This window comes from Cicer arietinum, chromosome 3 (genome assembly GCF_000331145.2).
Source record: "Cicer arietinum cultivar CDC Frontier isolate Library 1 chromosome 3, Cicar.CDCFrontier_v2.0, whole genome shotgun sequence".
NCBI lineage: Eukaryota > Viridiplantae > Streptophyta > Magnoliopsida > Fabales > Fabaceae > Cicer > Cicer arietinum.
In genome coordinates, this window is record NC_021162.2 from 1313747 (window position 1) to 1322405 (window position 8659).

Sequence of the window (8659 nt, forward strand, 5' to 3'; positions counted from 1 at the left end):
GAAGGGAAAAATCAACAAAATAACAACATTATGATGTGAAAAGAAAAATAAAATATCAATAAAAATAAAGGAGTAATATAAAATAAAAAATAAAAAATAAAAAGAAAAATTAGAGAAGAAAGAGTGGAAAGAAGAAGAAAGAAAGAAAATGAAAGTCATTAGGGTGTAAAAAGAAAATAGAATGGATGTTGGAAAGTGAAAAAAACTTGTCAAAAAAGGAAATGGTGACTGAAGAATGCAACTTCCAAACAATTTTTATTAAAATAAGTTAATCACAAAAAACAAATTAAAATATACAATAATACAAAATAAAATAAATAAAGAATAATAAAAAAATTAATATTAATAGAAATATTAGAATAATTAAACACTCTAAATAAGTGATACATGTTACACTTACCATAAATCATATTTGTTTTATTATAATGTATAAATGAATAAAAATAAGCGATCATATTAAACTTAATATTTTGTAATTCACCTATGTTTTTAATTTAATTATTGTTATTTCAAAATACAAAACATAAAAACAAGAGAATTAAAACGAGTTTGAGTTATCATGTTTATTTTTATTTTGGGTTGAGTGCATCAACTCATTGCAAATCTTCTTCTTGAGGATTCTACCCTGCACCATCACATCTAAATCTGTCACTCCCTCGATCAACGTGCAAAATACAATTTTGACCTTTATAAAACCTTCAACTTTTTTAACTTTTCATTTTTACACATCTCTCTCCAAATTAAGTTTACAAAGTTTAGAAATGACAATTTTCAGAATTTTCAAAACTTTCAGATTTGGAAATTTTAAAACACTAAATTTAAAGGCGATGTAATGATTTTTATAGTTTTTAAGTCGTATTTATAGGACAATGGTATAGCAGAAAAAAAATTCTTATTACTCATTTAATAAATTATTGTCAATAATAATATTATTAATAAAAATATGTTATTATTATTATTATTATTACATAGTAATAATAACTGATTTTTCTTCAAAAAATAACAATAATTAATTTTCTATGATGTATATTAAGTACTTATTAAGGCGAATACGATTTTCAACAAGTGATACATTGAAGGTGTGTTTGATTTTCTAAACAACAAGAAACTGAACATAACAACTTTTATTCTACCATATTTGTTTTAGAAACTGAACAGCAGACTAGACAAAACTAGTAGCAAAGGACTACGCATAACAATGGGGCGGGTTGTTCATCTCCCATCTCTGCACCCGATTAATTAAGAAAAATCTGCATCCATCCATGTTTTTTATTGGATGTAAAGTTTAAGTTTACATTCCCGCCTGCGACGGGATTCAAGTTTCTCTACCCCACACTCACATCTATTCATATATTAATTAATATAATAAAAATAAAATATTAAAATCATAATTTCTATAGAGAGGAGACTATAAATTTTAATATTTAAATAATATTGAATATATACTAGCAGACTTGAGGTGTGTGCAGGGTGAATATCAACGAATTTTATTTTCGGGAAAACTCCCCAATTGCACCCAACCAAAAAATGTTTTGCCTACCTAAATCGAAACGAATTCGAGTGGTTACCAGCGAGTACAAGTTGTGTTGTCATCCATACAAGGGACTACACAAAAACAATAATTCTTGTCATTCACTAAACAAAAGGATAATTTTTTGTCCCAAAAACAAACTATCATTAATATTCATTACTTTAAATGTGATTATCACAATTATTAATATTCATTACTTTAAATGTGATTATTATACAAGTGAATTTTTTTAAATATCAAATGATTGTGATGTCCTGTTAGTGCAAAAACTTTATACACTAAAAATATATATAAATTAAATTAATTATTTTTTTGTGTGGATGAAATAATAACGAAACTTCCGCATATCGATCTACGAGATCTTGAATTTAAATAGAAGACATGTTATCTATCCAGAGGTGCACACAAAGTTAAGTTGTTGGAGGGACCAAGTAAAAAGTATTTAAAATAAAATAAAGACTATAAAAAGGGATACATTAGACTCATTATGTAACCGATGGCATTTTGATTTACTTACACTATTACTTCCTTCTCAACTATTGATATTACTACTACTACTACTTTTTTTATTATAATAATAATAATAATAATAATAATAATAATAATAATAATAATAATAATAATAATAATAATAAATAGTTGAGAATGCCAGTATTTTTACGTTGGGATTATTTAGCAGACTTTGGTATTTGGTGAAGCATTTATCGGTTAAACTAGTTCTTCTCATTCTCTATATTCAACTTAATGTATTTTTCAGTTAAACTAATTATTCTTAGAGATAATTAAATTATTCTCTATTAAGCAACTCCACAATAACTTTAAAATTAATTTATACTATGTCCGGTGTCTTGCATTTTGCGTCTGTCACAATATTAACCTTTTACACAATTCAACTATCTACTCCAGCATTTCACCAGGAGACTTAGAGCATCTTCAACGGTAATAAAATGAGTTATCAATCAGCGTGTAATTACTTAAAATTCAGTTTTTTGTGAGTTCACTGTTGGAGATATGTCAATGTGTCATCACGGTTCTCTCAGGAAGGAGCATACTTTCATCACAGTTACCTTTTTTTTAATTAATTTATGAATAATAATAAATATATGACAGTTAGTGGTAAACCCTAAATGAATGAGTCATTTTAAAATGATATGACATAATGAGCCCCATTTAATGAACTCATAATGAGTTCACCCGATGGAGATTCTCTTATTTACCTTAAATAAACTAAATCACCGCATATTTACATCACGATAATGGAACATAATTTATAAAATTAAAAGAAGAGGTGTATCTCTGTCTTTAATTAAACCAATAGTATTTAACAAAAAAGAATAGCTGTATCTTTTACTTTAGTTAAGTCAATAGTATCTCTGGTTTTTCTTATTTCATTTTTTTAATTTATTTATTTGAAATTTTTAAAACTTTTGAAAAAATTCGCACTAATTCGAAAGTTTCATTTATTTTGAAACTTTTAAAATACTAGTTTCATCAATTTTTAAAAATTTCTACCAATTTGAAACATCTAAAATAAATTTTCTCAGATTTGTTCGAAATTTTCAAAAATTTCATTCATGACAAAAATTTCGAAATACAAAATTTTCAAGAAAAATTTAATTTTTAAAACTTTTCAAATTTTTACAATGTATACATATATTTTTATGTACAAATTACTGATATGTTCATTTTATTTTCATTATTTGAGTTAAATAAGTTTTTAGTCCCTACAACATTTTAATGTTTTGTTTTTAATCCCTGTAAAAAATTATTTATCTTTAGTCCTCAAAATATTTATAAGTTTTGTTTTTTTATCCATGTTTTCAAGTCAACTTGTGTTTATCTTTCAAAAAATTTAATGATTTTTTCATTCATATTTAGAACATTTTAAGAATATCTCATACAAAAATTTAGAATTATTTAATAAACGATTAATTAATATATGAAATTAAGGAATAAGAAGTACCGATTGAGGAAAAATATCAAATCAACATGTGTTTATTATTCGTCTTTATGTGTTTCAAGACCACTAACCGAGAAATTGTCAGCAACAAATTAAATTCTTAATATCTTTGATAAATTAAAATGTTGTAGATCTTAAAATTATTAAAATTTCATGTTTACCTTTTATGTCTATGACATGTTTATTTGACTATTAAGTTTTCACATTATAGTAATTAACAATATTTACCTAATATCTAAAATTAATTCCCAAATTAGGGAATGACTTAGATGGAGTGGCAAACACACATAAAACTCATACACAGATACGATATATAAGATTTGAACACTAGATAAGATGTTATGTCTCACAATATCGATATTTATCAATTTAGTTTAATCTTTTTAACTGTCTCAATGTTTATCTTTGTTTCGGTTTCATGAATGGATAGAGATGGTCAAAAAGAAGAAGAAGAAAGAAGGGAATAATCAAACCTAAAGAATAAAGATATGCATTGCCGCAACCCTTTCACTTTCACATATCAAAACAAATTCATATGAACTTAATTATAGATAAAAAGAATAGTTGACCAATATAGCCACCATGAAACAAACTATATAAAGTTAATAAGACCAATTGTTCTGTTTGTGGGTTCCATTTTAGAATATCGTTTAAAGTTTGGAATTGTTTTTTGGGTATGTACTTCCTCGTGCCTTAGTTCAGTGGATCATGTACCTCCACGAAATTGAAAATTTGCATGAGATTTTGATTCTTGGGATAAAATCTTCTAATTGGGACCTATTGAATATTGCACAACCTTTCTTTTTAGTCCAAGTTTGATCCTTAGCACACTTTGGGTATTCATGTGCCAACCTCATACATTAATTCCTTACTTTTCAAGTAATAAAAAGAAAAAGATTATGATCCATAAATATAACTCGGTTGATATATAGACACAAGAACGATACGTTTGAATATGTACTTTTCTGTTTCAACACACTTAAACTGTGTGAATATAATTATTAAATAATTTGACAAAAAAATTATCATTTATTTAAGTAGTTATTACTTTCGAGTAAGACATTCAAGTCAATAATATTTTGTTTGAAAACTGAAGTTGACTAATAAATCTATAGAGAATCCATTCTTATTCTTAATATCTTAATAAATTTTTCCACATACTTTCCAACACCAAACAATATATAATACAAATAAAATATATGATATATATGGGTTGGTGCTTGCGTACCTATTGAGAAACTATGTATACTCTTGTTCTATATGATATGATATTTTGCATGAAAAGTAGGGTATACATAAATGGAATAAATATGTCGATATTAAAAGATATGTATCATGAATGACATTGAAATTTTCCTAAAATAGGCATAGAAATTGATTCTCTTATATGAAACAAAAGCAAGATACAAAAATTTTGCGCACTAACACTATTATCAAGTGTATCATTCACTAGTTTGTTTGTTTAAAATAAATTGGAAAATGAAGAATTTATAATTAATTAAATTGTCAATATTGTTTTCAACACATTTAAATTTTATCTATTGAAATTATAAAGTTAGATTCTTATCACTGAATTAGTATTTCATAGACGTATCATTCACTAGTCGTTAGTATTATTGGTTATCATGAGAGTGATATCCACATCTTAATCATGAGCTTGGAGGGTCATTTTGGTGTCTCGCAAAATTCACGAAGGACAAATTAGTCATTTACAAAAAAATTATTATTTTTAGTCCTTTATAAAAATACTTCGAGACACCTTAATTCTTTTGTCAATTGTTTCTAATCGATTTTTTATTTGCTTTTGAACCATGATTAGATAATGCGACAATTCATCAATCATATAATGGTTCATGCATATCTTAAACAAACATCATTTGACATTTAGGTTTCTTAAACAATTTTTTGGAAAGGACATAAATGGATTTTCACTATAATAATAATACAAATAATATGTAGATTCTTAGATGCATAATTGACATTGCTAAGGACAATTGCGTTAACCGAGGATGATTCAATTTCAATTACTTCAAGACAAAGCTTCAAAGTATTCATGTTAAGTGCATGTTTGATTTCATGATAAGATTAATAAAATTACGGTGAATGACTTTAATTATGTAGAAATTTAATTATGTTGTATATTTTTTACAAACTCACAATGATTTATTGTGATTTTGTCAATCTCACTATTAAAACAAATACACATTTCATTCAAGTGGCTTATTTTTTTTTTAACCAAATTGATGTTTGGACGCCAATAAATGGAATAGGGCATGAGCCTTTATCTATTATTTTCCCCTTTTTTTCCTCTCCTTTGCTATTTTTTAGGCTTAAAAAGAAATGCATATTTCTAAATTCTTTTTAACTTTCAAATATGATTGGATTTTTTAACACATGCATACACCACACATTCACCATTTTTAAGCTTACATAGTTTAAGTTCAGAGTTGAACGACTTGAAAAAGTTAAGAGATTTAAATTAAAATTATATTGAAGTAGAAAATACTAGCATAATGATTAATATATTAATAATTCTTGATAAAAATGTAAGAGTTATGCAATATTCGCTAAATGGTTTTGATTAATTAATTGATAATCAAATTAGTTTTATGTGTGAGAGGTTGATCATGAAAGAAATTTAGTTGCTACGATAAATCATGAAATGAAATTCGAGGGAGATAAAGAAAATTTTCACAATTTTCATTGATTGGTATTTTGACATGTGAGAATCCATTTTCTTGTGATATCCATTTTATTACAAATAAACTTTATAAATTAGCACCGTAATTTTTTTAAGAATCATACTAACAACTACTCTTAATAATTAAGAAATAGTAATTTTATAAAAAGAACAAAAAGTTTACTTTCAAAATGATGAATGCACAAATTTGAATATATTTTTATCGTAAAGTTTTTATTTTTAGATGCTTCTCGAATATCCTAAACACGTTTATTAGCGATTTTCTTTAATAAACCAAGACATCATCCAATGATCTTAGAGACTAATTCCTCAAAATAAATATTGAAAATTATTTAATGATGACCTTAACCAATATTAGTGAAAGTTTTTCTTTAATAGCAAAAGAACTTAACGCAAAACTTCATTTTCAAAAAAACACATGATTCCACGTTGCATACGCGTCTACTTTTCTAAATTATATTCTAAAACAACCATTGTTTCCAAACCAAACAAAAACAATTTGTCTCTTTTCAAAATAGTCTCTAGATTCTATAAACATTGGAATATATCAATGAAAGGGATGGAGAATATGAACATTTTTCTCCATATTAATCGTTTCATTGTACTTTCCATTCCCTTGTTTATTTTGTTATATATCGGGTAAAAGAAAATCCAAAACTCTCGAATTTAGCTCTCATTGCAATTCTATATATATATATATATATATATATATATATATATATATATATATATAGTTTAAAGTAAATTGCTTCATTTAAATGAGCATAGTCTAAAAGTCTTAAAGAAGTATATAGAATGTAAGTAAAAAACCAATGGAGCGTTTTAATTCACACACATGTAATTTGTGGTATTTATTTCTTATTACTTATTAGTGTGAGATTGGTGTTATGTACATAGAGATATTTGTAAATAAATATCTCCATGTTATAACAATTATGATAGAATTTTTTGTATGAGTAAATATATGCCACAAAATATACTTATGAGTATACTTTATAAAAGATAATTTCATTATAATGCACAAAATAAAAAGAAATAACAAACTTATATTATTTGAGAGAAAAAAAACCTTTAAATTAGTTGCAATGTCAATCACACAAGCAAACAATATTTCTATATCGTTTTAATACATAAAAATATGGTTAACACATCTATATAATTTTAATATAAAAATATGATTAATTTAAAATATTTGTACGAAATATTTTTACTTTTACATAGAAATATGATTGATCAAATATATTTTTATTTTGATTTAAAATCCAATACTATATTTGTTATAGGACCCTATCTAATGCAACAAAATGTCATAAAGGACCATATAAAAATATTATTGATCGTAAAAAAATTTGTATAATTTGAACCTTTTTCTAATTGGTTAGACTCACAAATAATATCATGGTGAGATGGAAATTTCATTCAAAAAGAGTATCAAATAAAAAAAATATATTTAGTATTATTTATAAAAGTGTAATATTATATGCATGAGATTCTTGTAGTTCTGTTGATGGATGATTCAAAAACGACAATTAAAATTTAAAATAAATAGTAAGTTATGATTATAATACACTTAGATATATTAAAAATACTATGAATGTATTTAAAATATATTGCTAATATTATAATCTTTATCATAATAGTATTTTTATAGATTAAATAAAATTGACATATAAAAAGTATAATAGAAATCACATGTTAATAAATAAATAAATAAAACCATGATAAGTTTTATTTATGATTTTTAAATATTAAATTGTATATAATTATAAACATTAACTAATTAACCACCAAATAAGTATTTAAGAAGAAGATTAGGAGTTCGATCTTTGCTGCTAACATTTTTCACTCTCCACTAATAAACTTACTAACATTTATCTATAAAAAAAGTACGTAACTAGAATTTAAAGTATGACATATTATTAAATAATAATTTATATCAGCCATTCCTTTTTTTTAATAGAGTTTAATTTTCGGATAAATAGAGTAAATTAAAACTATTGATAAAATAATGTTAGTAAATATTTATATCTAATTTAGATAAAAAAAAGTAAATAAAAAATGTATTAGTATTCATAAATGAAATTTTAAATAAAGGGAGAGAACTATTAATTGTAAAATCTTAATTAATTTTTTTATATAACCTTTGCAAATATAAATGACATGTGTCATGTGTTGTTGCGTAGAATATTGAGAGTCAACTCATGAGTAATTAAAATTAACATAATGATAAATGTAAATACTATTGCAATTGTATTGAAATAGAATAAGAGTTTCATTTATTCAAATTGATAAAGTATATTGATACAACATAAATTCAATATGACTAAAATAAAATAAAAATAAATTTAAGAATAAAATTACAACATTCAAATTAATTAAATTAAACGATAATATATCTATAAAGATAATAAAATTTAAGTGTTTAAAATATTTATATATATATATATATATATATATATATAATATT